Source organism: Haplochromis burtoni, unplaced genomic scaffold (assembly GCF_018398535.1).
Source record: "Haplochromis burtoni strain Fernald_Lab_line unplaced genomic scaffold, NCSU_Asbu1 Contig_306, whole genome shotgun sequence".
Classification (NCBI taxonomy): Eukaryota; Metazoa; Chordata; class Actinopteri; order Cichliformes; family Cichlidae; genus Haplochromis; species Haplochromis burtoni.
The window spans coordinates 158,885-170,853 of record NW_024582667.1 but is presented as its reverse complement, the minus strand read 5'-3'; the positions used below and the strand labels follow the sequence as shown (position 1 = coordinate 170,853).

Genomic DNA, 11,969 nt, shown 5'->3' with positions numbered 1-11,969 from the left:
CCCCCCCCCCAACAGCATAATATGACCTCCTATGAGCGAGTGCTTTGGTCTCAGGCAGGGGTGGCCGGTTGGGGGTGAATCTAACTTCAGAAACGTCTGGTATAAACTGTACACCTATAGTTCAGAGTTTTCGGAAAAGAGCAACTCCAAAAAGAACCATCAGCTCATGAATGTGAGGTTCATGTGGTTGACTCGGTCAAACCAAATAAAATATTCATGACAGTAGGATCAAGCTCTGCCCCCTTTAGGAAAGCTGAAAGCTCATCTGCAGTGTATTCTCCATCGTTTCTTCTAACATGCAGCATGACACAGCCCCTCACTTGCTCTTCTAGACAGGTTGGAGTGAACTGTGGGTGGATGTCACCCACATCCACCTTTTCTCTTACCACAATCTGCATTATTAACTAATTCAGTAACAGTAAATGATGAGTAACCTTTCAGAGCTTCAAAGATATCACAGCAGCAAGAACCAAAACAAAATTGGACTTTACTTTGGTTCTTGGTCAGGTAATTTATGCAGCTGCACAGCAGCCTTGCTTAGAAGTATGAGCAGTAGTGCAGGAACAGTCATTTTAGAGATGGGTAGACTTTACAGCACACAGGAGGCTCTGGAAGTGATCGTGCACTATGAGTGTGAAGATGGCACCTCATCCTCTTCTGAGGACTCTGAGGCTGACATCGAGGAGGCTTCAGAGGTAGAAACTTTGGATGGTATTTACAGGCTAAAAAAGGAATCAGTTCAAATCTGCAGGGTGCTGCATTGTTAAGGCAGTGTGACTTTTGCATGGTTAGAAAGAGAAGTGCTGGCAGCACCATGTGGGAACCCTATATGCAAAGACCACAGTCTGTCCATTTGCACCTTCTCCTGTATCTCAGCTGGAGACCCTCTTCTTTAAAAGGGGTATAATCTAAAAACTATAATTAATAGTTGCTATTTATATTTCCAGCTGAAGTAGTCTTAAACAACTGTGTGATTTAACCTCCTACGACCTGGCATCCACATATGTGGACATCACATTGTGGGTTGTCTAGACCACAATACTAAATTTTGCTCTGCAAAGGCCTGATATCTTCTTCTCAGAAACTACATCAGGTAAAAAGATAATTCTTTGTTCTTACATTCAGGTCCCAATCAGCCCAAATAGCAAAGAGAAATTAAAAATGCATGCCATGAAAAAATTCAAGTCTCAGCAGGTTAAAGTGGGAAAAAATATTACTATATAATACTTTTAAAGTATTGTGAGAAGGTGGCATTTTTGGGAGGTAGGACCTCAAATATCAATTTTTGAAAGAAAAAAAAATCTGACACTGTACAAAAAATAAAAATGCATGAAAATTAATGTTGCTGACAATCACTGACCCATCTGAGGGCCTAATAAAAATAACAATTAAAGTTAAAAAATTATTACTATATAATATTTTGTATATTTTGGCAGTAAGGTTGAGGGTGAATTGTGGAAATTCACTTTGCATGTTTGAGAGTTCTCGCATGTGATATTTGTTCAAATAAGCTGTTATATGCACAAATAAGAATTGTGTACATGTGTTTGTTACAAGAAAATGTTACATGCTGAATTAGGTTACATAACTGCTGGCAGCATGATGGTGCAGCAGATACACTGTTTCCTCACAAAGAGAAGATCCTGGGTTCGAGGCTGGTTAAAGACTTTTCTGTATGTAAGCAAAAAAAAAATCTTGCTTGTGTTCTCTCTGTGCCTGCATTGGTTCACTCCGAGTACTCCGGTTTCTTCGCCTTCCTGCCAAAGACAAACATGTTATGTTAACTGATGATGGTAAAATAGATAGATATGCACAAGTGGCCTGTTTAGGATGGACTCGACCTATGACATCTGGAATAATCTCCAGCCTCCCCCCAAACTGAAATTGGATAAGTGGAAGGAAATGGATGAATAATATTTAATTGTGCTCTTTGCTTCCCAGTTCAGCCGTATAGATTCCTTGGTGATTGTTAGAGCAATTTCAGTGCGATATAATGTGGGGGGACCACAGAATGCAGTAAGAGAAAGTTGGCGAGTGATGTTTTCTCTATAAGGGTGCATAACCAGAGAACTGGAAATGATTATCTGTATTCGTGATGGAGCTGAAAAATGTCTGAATCCTGTCTTTAGCAGTTTTTGTTCATACCTTGTGGGGGAGAAAAGAGAAGTCTGTGTCACACATGTGTGACTTTGTAGTAACCCGCAGTGTTGTACCACTTGCTTGAACTTGAAAGACTTTCAAATACTTTCAATCTATATTATTTTGTTGCACTCACTCCACCCTCCTTCCAGGATCTTAAGGTGCAAAAATTACTTTTTATAATATTTGGCACTTTTCAAACAGTTTTATAATCTTGGCTGTGCGGCACGAAAACACTTCCACTGGAATAGTTGGAAAAATGAGCATCGAAATGGGAAAATTCATGCGAATGCCCACTCAAGTAAGAAAAACAAGATTAGAAAACTCTGAGAAGTGAGTCAATACAGAAAAACATGGCAGATGGAAGGGAGTAGTTAGTTGATAGTAGGAAAATATTGATTAATGGTGCACATACTGCACAAATCATTTTTTGCTAACGTGATATTAAGTTGTAACTTTTAGCTAATGCCCACACAAAGTGTTTAGTTATTACTGTAGATTTGCTAGTGGTTATAACGTGGAAACAGCCGACAACCCAAGCAGTAAAATACAACACTAATCAAAACCTGAGAATCTATGATGCCTTGCATCGGCTGTTAGTACTATTAGCCACACAGCAACCACGCTATTTATCAGAAAATTTGGACTGATTGGATACACTGACTGGCGTTAGCTGAGGTGAAACCTAGTTATTTAGTCACTTGTGTTAGCCTCTACCCATCAGTCGCCCATCAATTGCATAATGCACAATATATAGTTAAGAGCTGGTGTCTGTTTGTAAAGCTCTACAAAGGAAATTTAACACAGAGCATGTAGCCCCATGGCAATGACACCATGCTTAAGCAGAATGCTGACTGGGTAAAAAGTTGTGTGGAAAATAAAAGGGAATGACAGTGAAGTGTACCATCAAGAGAAGGAAGCATGGAAAATACATAAGTTTTTTTATTTTTTTATGTTTCCCTGTGAAACAGTGACTGGAGTAGACACGTTCCCTACTTTCAACACTCAGTTTCACTTCAGCTCACAGAAGTTTCACCTGATTAGAAGACTATCCCACATATGGGGAACGCATGGTCCACATATTTTCACCACTGCCCACTAATGATAGCATACAGCTACAACAAAAGCTCTCTGCAGCACCTATGGACTACCAACGCACTGCCATGCTGCTCGCTTAACATTAAGTATACACTTTAAATGACTGTGTTATAAAAACTTTGTTTTACATGATAAATGAAAAAGCTATAGTAACATGTTTTTCCTGTGAGGCTGTTACATTAACTTCTCTTTTACTGTTCTGCCAGTTGATTTCATGACCTTTGTTGGCACAAATTTTGCACTACAATACTGAAAATCACATTAATAGAGCATCTATTTGCCATTTCTTAGAACCACACATAATTTTAAATGTCATTTTATGCTAATAAATGGTAGTGGTGTTTTACTGGAAAAGTCTATTCTTCTTAAGACAGAAAACAAACAGAGCATTGTAAAATCAGTAGCGATAGCTGAAGCTATACCAACTCTGGCCACATCTTTACCATTTCCCTTCAGCTTTTTGATTCCACAGTTCAATGGATTTTCTTTCTCCTTGCCAGCCATTAACCCATTCACCCAAGCATGTTGCTCTTCGTGCTGTTTGCATGGGTGAAGCAATCAGCAAAGGGGATCTCTAGGATTAAGCTAAATGGCTGCTAACACAGAAAGGCCACAGAACTAGCTACAGAGATGTGATTGGATCCAATTGGGACGACAACAAAATCTCATCAAGAGCATCTGAATTGATCGCCATGCTTGGGGGACCACCTGAGGTGTGTGTCGCAATTTCATTTTGTTGGGAAGTCGAATATATGCACTAGCCGCCGCCCCTCTACCCCCCCCCCAAATAAATAAATCTCACTGACAGCACCCTCTGCCTGTTAATCAGTGTAACGGTCTTTTGCATTTGATGTTTTGTTAAAATGAAAAAAATCAATAAAACAGATTTATTTAAGAGATGTGTCCTATACCCCTCAGTAATAGTCAGGTAACACAAAAGCCTTTTATTTATTAATATGATTCTCTTGAGGTTAAATTTACAATTTTTTTTTAAAATTGAAATCGAGGGGTATAGTGACAAAAAAAAGACCCAGAGGTCCACACCAAAAGTATTAAAACCAACATTTTCATGGATAAGGAAGCCTAACAAAGTAATCAAGAGATGAGAAACAAATTGGATGATAACTTATTGTTTTTAGTATATTTTATAGCTGATTTAATTCACGGGTCAAAACCGACCCGCTAACATAAGAGATGATAACAGAAAGCTAACACAAGAGGAAGGTTAAGGAAGAAATCCATACGAAGGAAATTCAAAGGCAAGAAACAGAAATAGCACAAAGACAAAAGGCTCTTGAAGCTAAGCGCAGAGAAGTAGAGCGACTTGAGACTGTAAAAAAGCTGAATGCAGCAAAGGCTCGACAGCGGGTGTATGAAAAAAGTGAATGTTCAGATGAAGAAATATACAACCTACTTCACCACAGATCTGACAAGAAAAGTGAAGTCAAGTCTGAAAACAATGACCAGCATATGAAACGGTGTTCCTCACCACAAAATGTGACACCGCAACGAGAAGTGAGCACAGAAGATCTGGTCAAAGCATTTGCAGTGTTTCTTAATGCAAGTCGTCTTCCGGTACCAGAGCCAACAATATTCAGCGGCGACCCTATCAGATACAGTATAATGATTGGAAAATTTCCTTTCAGACTCTGACCGACAGGAAAAATATACCAGTTGAAGAGAAGACTTATTACCTGAGGAAATATATAAGTGGACCTGCAAGGAAGGCAATAGAAGGCTACTTCCTGCTTGGCACAGAGTCTGCATACTATACAGTTCTCGAAGAGAGGTATGGCAATCTCTTCCTCATAGCAAAGGCCTTCAGAGACAAACTTGACGCATGGCCTAAGATAAGCTCTAAAGGCAGTATGGAACTTCAAGCATTTGCTGACTTCCTTTGCTGCTGTAAGACAGCCATGTCACAAATGACGGGGCTTGAAGTGCTCAATGACTGCAATGAAAACCAAAAAATGCTTGCAAAACTTCCAGATTGGCTGACTTCAAGGTGGAACAGAAAGGTTACAGAAGTGCAAGAAGAGACTCACACCTTTCCAAGCTTCAGCCAATTTGTAGATTTCATCTCACGGGAAGCCATAATTGCCTGTAATCCCATAAATTCTCTCTTTGCTCTGAAGACAAGTGAAACTGAAGGGGCAAAAACAACAAGGAACAGAGGCAATGGAGCAAAGGTGCTAGCAACTAACTCAAAAGTACTGTGAAAGGTCGGGTCACAGCCTACTTAAGTGTAGAAGGTTCATAAATGTGAGCATTGTTGAGAGACTAAAGTTTGCTCAAGACAAGAAGTTGTGTTTTGGCTGTCTAAACTCTGGTCATCGCTCCAAGGATTGTGAAAGCAGAGAAACCTGTGACACATGTAATAAAAGACATCCAACATGTCTTCATGAAAATTGCACTAAGGAAGAAAAAACAAGGAGAAATCAAACCAAGAACAGTGACAGGACAAGACAAACCAACTCAGACGTCTCACAAGACAACAGTGTCACACCAACAACAAGTGAAGCAACTTCTAACAGAGTCACGCAGAATGTCCACGACACTCACACATCTTCCATTATTCCAGTATGGGTGTCAACCAAAGGTGAGCCAGAGCATGAAATTCTTGTGTACGCGCTCCTTGATACACAGAGCGATACAACCTTTATTCTTGAAGAAACGGCACAAGCTCTGCATATCAAAGGTGAATCGACTCAGCTAAAGCTCACTACCATGTCTTCAAGAAACACAGTTGTGGCCTGTCGCAAGCTCGCAGGTCTACAAGTCAGAGGGTTCTACTCAAATAAGACCATTTCCCTACCAGTAACATATTCCAGAGACTTTATTCCCGCAAACCGAGATCACATTCCATCGCCTACAACAGCTAAGGTATGGCCTCATCTTGAATGCATTGCAAGTGAGATCGCTCCACTACAAAGCTGTGATGTTGGTCTGCTGATTGGGTACAATTGCCCCCAAGCACTTGTTCCTCGTGAGGTTGTGTCTGGAAGGGAAAACCAGCCGTCCGCCCAAAGAACTGATCTGGGATGGAGTATTGTGGGTTATGGCAACCCATGTTTCGATTATGGAGATGCCTTCGGAATAAGTCACCAAGTCATTGTGAAGCAAGTGGTGCCTGACATTCAGCCTTCTTCAAACCTCACTAACAAGGTTCACTATGTCTACAGAACTTAAATAAAGGAAATGATCTCTCCCACAGAGGTCCTAAAGATGTTGGAGTCTGATTTTGTTGAGAAAGCACCAGAAGACACAAAGGTCTCTCAAGAAGATCTCAAATTTCTAACAAAGATGAAGACCGGCATTAGGCTCAAGGAGGATGGTCATTTTGAAATGCCACTCCCATTCAAGAGTTAAAGGCTGAACCTGCCGAACAACAAGGCATGTGCTATTCATCGCCTCAAATGTTTAGAAAAAAGGCTCAAGAGTAACAAGCAGTACTACATGGACTATAAGAAATTCATGGATGAGATCCTAGCCCATGGAGATCCTGAAAAAGTCCCAGAGCAAGATATTGACAAGACACCAGTTTGGTACATCCCACACCATGGTGTGTATCATCCACAAAAACCCGGAATGATTCGTGTTGTCTTTGATGCCTCTGCCAGGTTCCAAGGCACTTCACTAAATGACCATCTCCTGACTGGTCCAGAGCTAACAAACACTTTGCTCGGAGTCTTGTGTCGCTTCCGAAGAGGCCCAGTGGCTTTCATGTGTGACATCGAACGCATGTTCCACCAATTTCATGTGCATGCTTGCGACCAAGATTACCTACGGTTCTTGTGGTGGGAGAACGGTGACCTTGAAACTCCATTCACTGTCTACAGGATGAAGGTACACCTATTTGGAGCAGCATCTTCTCCAGGTTGCGCCAACTATGGCCTCAAGCATCTTGCAGCTGAAGGGGAAGGAAGTTTTGATGAAGAAACCATCAAGCTCATCAAAACCAACTTCTATGTTGATGACGGACTAGCAAGTGTTGACACTGAAGATCAGGCAATACAGCTGTTTAATGAAGCACGCAAACTCTGCAGCATGGGCAAACTTTGGTTGCACAAGTTCATCTCAAACAGCACCCAAGTTCTAGCTTCGCTTCCGAAGGAAGAATGCGCTGCAGCTCCCAAAGATCTAGATGTGGCACTCTGTGAAGTACATATGGAAAGAGCACTTGGTGTACAATGGTGTGTGGCATCAGATCAATTTCAGTTCAGAGTAGTTGTTAAGGAAAAACCACTCACCAGAAGAGGAGTATTGGCCACAGTCGCCTCTGTGTTCGATCCACTTGGGTTTGTGTCACCTTTCATTCTGCTGGGAAAGCCTATCTTGCAACAAATGTGTCGAGATAAACTCAGCTTAGATGATAACTTACCTGACAGACTTCGACCTCAGTGGGAGTCTTGGTTGCAGACATAAAGGTTCACAGATGCTACATTCCTTCGAACTTCAAGGCACAGCACTACAAACTTCATCATTTTTCTGATGCAAATGCATCTGGATATGGAATGTGCACTTACCTCAGAGCAGTAAGCACAACTGGTGAAGTCCACTGCTCATTGGTGATGGGAAGATCAAGAGTTCCACCAACCAAAGTCACAACTATACCTCGGCTTGAGTTGTCGGCGGCCGTTGTTGCTGTGCGCACTGGTGACATGCTGAAAAAGGAATTGGAAATGGAAATTTCAGAAGAAAGGTATTGGACTGACTCGAAGGTGGTACTCGGATACCTCAGCAATGAAGCCAGAAGATTTCATGTGTTTGTTGCAAACCGAGTGGAACGCATCAAACAAAGCACAGATTCAACCCAATGGAGGTATGTAACTTCCGAAGATAATCCGGAGGACCACGCCTCAAGAGGCCTCACAGCAGAACAACTTGTAGCATCAAACTGGTTCAAAGGCCCAGACCTCCTTTGGCAGAAGGTCATACCCAGTGGTGAAATTAAGGTGGGAGAGTTATCAACCAGTGACCCGGAGGTTAAGAAGGTTCAAGTCCACAAGATACAAGTGGAGGAACAAAGGTCCTTGTTAGATCGCCTACACAAGTTTTCCAACTGGTTGAGAATGATTAAGGCAATTGCTAGACTCAAGCGGTATGTGAAAGGAGCAAAGCATCACAAGAATAGATCACACGACATCAGTAGCCTACAAGAGAGAAAGGAAGCAGAGTTAACAATCATAGGGATGGTTCAAGAAACAGCCTTTGCTCAGCAAATAAAAACCTTGCAACACCATGATGTGATGCAGATGAAAGACAAGGTTAACAAGTTAAACAAGTTATGTCCATTTCTTGATGACTAAGGCATTCTTTGGGTAGGCGGACGCTTAACACATGCAGCTTTGCACCCCAATGTCAAGCATCCTGCGATCCTGCCAAGAGGCAGTCACGTGTCGGCATTACTGGTCAAACATTATCACAAGAAGACATACCATCAAGGACGAGGGATCACCATGAATGAACTTTGAGCTAACAGATTCTGGATTCTTGGATGCAGCAAGATTGTGTCATCTTACATCTATAAATGTGTAAAATGCAGAAGGTTCAGAAGGCGCACAGAGCAGCAGAAGATGGCAGACCTCCCAGAGGATCGGATGGAGACCACACCACCATTTACCTACTGTGGGATGGACTGCTTTGGTCCTTTTTATGTCAAAGAAGGCCACAAGGAGATAAAGCGTTATGGTTTGCTAATCACTTGCATGTGCTCCAGAGCAGTGCATCTTGAAATGCTTGACGATCTCTCTACAGATTCCCTCATCAACTCCTTACGTGCATTCATAGCCATCAGAGGTACAGTTCACCAGATAAGATGCGATCCAGGCACGAATTTTGTCGGCACTAGAAATGAGTTTATTGGACCATTTAAGGAAATAGATCAAGCCAAGCTAGGGAAACTGGACTGCGAGTTTCTCATGAACACCCCAGCATCTAGTCACATGGGTGGTGTCTGGGAAAGACAAATTCGCCCCATAAGAAGTGTTCTCATGTCCATTCTGGAACAATCAGCCAAACAACTCGACAGCTCCTCTTTGAGGACATTCCTGTATGAAGTCATGGCAGTGATTAATAGCAGACCATTGACTACTGACCAACTATGTGATCCATCAAACCCAGAACCTTTAACACCGAATCACATACTAACCATGAAGTCCACAATCATCTCTCCACCTCCAGGAAAGTTTGTGAAAGAAGATCTTTATCTCCATAAGAGATGGTGTCATGTTCAATTACTTGCCAACACTTTCTGGACAAGGTGGAAAAAGGAGTATTTGTTAAATCTTCAAGGCAGACAGAAGTGGACCAAAGAGCACAGAAATGCTAAGATCAATGATGTTGTCCTCCTGAAGGATGAGATAACTCCACGCAACCAGTAGAAGTTGGCAAGGATCATTGAAGTGTATCCTGGAAAGGATGGAAAAGTGAGGAAGGTGAAATTGCTGCTGAGTGATCCAACCCCGGATAGAGCAGGAAAACGTACCTCCAAACCTGTGCACCTGGAAAGACCCATTCAGAAAACAGTCATTCTGATGGAAGCGGAAGAAGATTCTCCACCGCACTCTGCTTAAAGGATAATTCATGATAGTTCATTCAAAAGCCGTTCGTTAGTTCATAGGCAATACTTTATTCTTTAAAATCACAAGTGATTGGTGGGAGTGTAACGGTCTTTTGCATTTGATGTTTGTTAAGCTGTATGTCTGGATTTTGTTCTTTTGCGCCCTCTGGTGGTGAACTGTGTAGGGTACAGTTTTGCTGTTTGGGTCTCCACCTAGACACTTTTTCTTTTGCTAACGCACATGGTGTCTGCATGCTGCAGTTCACAGTTAGCTCCACACATGGAGAAAATATCGTTCAAAGAGTAGAAATAATTGAGAAAGAAAATGGAGGATAAGGCAATAAGGACATAAAGGACTATTTAGCACCTCCTAGGTTTGTGTGTTTTAAATGTTTTATTTTCTGTAATTAAGGACTTTTGATTGATTGGCACTAAGTAAAAGAGCACATTTTAATGTGATGTTTTGTTTATTGTTTGTCCGTGAGCAGTTCTTACGGGTTGCCAAGACCAGAATAAACCCTGTTCTATAACTACATCGTGTGTACGTCAATCCTTGGTGCTACAATCAGCATTATTCTTTCTGCTTCAGCCATGGCAGCCTCAGTGCAGCAAGATCTAAATTATTATTTATTTGACTGGCAGAGAGGCAGATTAGCTTCCAATGGTTAATTCATTCCCCTTCTTAATTTTTTAAAAGTTGGCCTGATGGCACTGCCAGTTTTTTTCACAAGAGCCGGGCTAAGGTTCGTGGTGGCCTTGTAGTAACCAGAGATAGAGAACGTGTGAGGGCACCCGCGCTATTACTTCTGTTTCCATGGTAACAGCTGCTTGGTTGCTTTAGGAGCCAGGTTTCCCTAGGAGATGAAGCTGGTGTGTGTTTGTGCATTCGTTAGTGTGTGTATGTGTGCACATGTCCGTGCATGTGTGTGGAAAAGGCGTTTTTGCCAAGGCCGTCTGTGCAACCCGCAGAGGCCCTGATTTCAGCCCCGAAGGGCTGGATAGAAAATAGGTGTGGTCTGGTGTAACGCCACTGATGTGAAACGCTCTTCCTTCCCTTATAAAGGCATAAAGACTATACAGGAGCTCCTCCCACTCAGCAGAGGGGAGGACAGGCAGGGAGCGTCTCTCAGACCACAGTTGGGGTGGATTTTATGTCACTGATAATTCGGACTCCTTATCATTATCATCATTATCATCATCATCGTTTATTTATATAGCACTTTAAAAACACACAAGGCTGACCAAAGTGACTCCTTAGTGTAATGAAACAAGGACAAAGATGTTGCATTAAATGATATCTACTTTTAACAGATTCTCAAGTGCTTATCTTTTTTAGAATCACAAATGTCTCATTACAGTTTTACAGATTGTACATTTTGCTTACACTTTCTGAATCGTAGTTTAGATATTGATTGGAGAACAAGTTGGGCTGTGCAGTAAAGGATTCCTGATGCAATCATATCAGTAACATGTGCAAATGATATGGGATCCAAAGTAACATTTATGTGTTTTACTCTGGCCTGTAGTGCCATTTATCTGTCTATATTGTTTGCGCGTGGGTGCACCAGTTTTGGAGTTTTTGGCTGCAGAGTAACCAGGTCATGATTTCTGGAAAGAAATACTGATACTTAGTTTTTGTGACTTTTTTGGCTCCTTAAGCACCACAAGTTCTGTTATATTCAAGAGATGGCTGACATGTCTGCTCCCCAAATTGCTCACATTGGGCAACTCACAACACACTCGCAAAACATATATCTAATTTTGTCCTCCAGTTCAGCTGTCTCTTCAAACTCTAACCAGCAGATGCCACCTTAGTCTTCCACATCTTTAAAAAAAACAGTGTTTTTACACTTTTGTGTGTTTGTTTGTTTGTTTTTACACACACACACACACACACACACACACACACACACACACACACACACACACACACACACACACACACACACACGTGTAAATGTGTGTGTGAATGGGTGCATGACTGGTTGTGTAAAGCGCTATACAAGCGCGCTATACAAATACAGGCCATTTACCATTTATCCTCTTCCTTTTGTCTTTTGCAGTATTTGCTGCTCATACAACTTGGGCCTGCACCTTTATGCTGTCCCACTTACTCTGTGTGTGTGTGTGTGTGTGTGTGTGTGTGTGTGTGTGTGTGTGTGTGTGTGTG

General features: G+C 41.8%; 1 protein-coding gene and 1 long non-coding RNA gene across 5 annotated transcripts in view; one reads left to right on the top strand and one right to left on the bottom strand.

Annotated features, from left to right (window-relative positions):
• The window catches only part of si:dkey-178k16.1 (band 4.1-like protein 1), a 48,838-nt gene that overhangs the window by 19,017 nt on the left and 17,852 nt on the right, over nt 1-11,969 (top strand). The gene's annotated exons all lie outside the window — the stretch shown is intronic.
• Nucleotides 9,048-10,020, bottom strand: LOC121815795. The gene is made up of 2 exons (XR_006055366.1): nt 9,725-10,020; nt 9,048-9,648 (listed from the first exon to the last, which is right to left on the bottom strand). It is a non-coding gene; the product is annotated as an uncharacterized LOC121815795 (long non-coding RNA).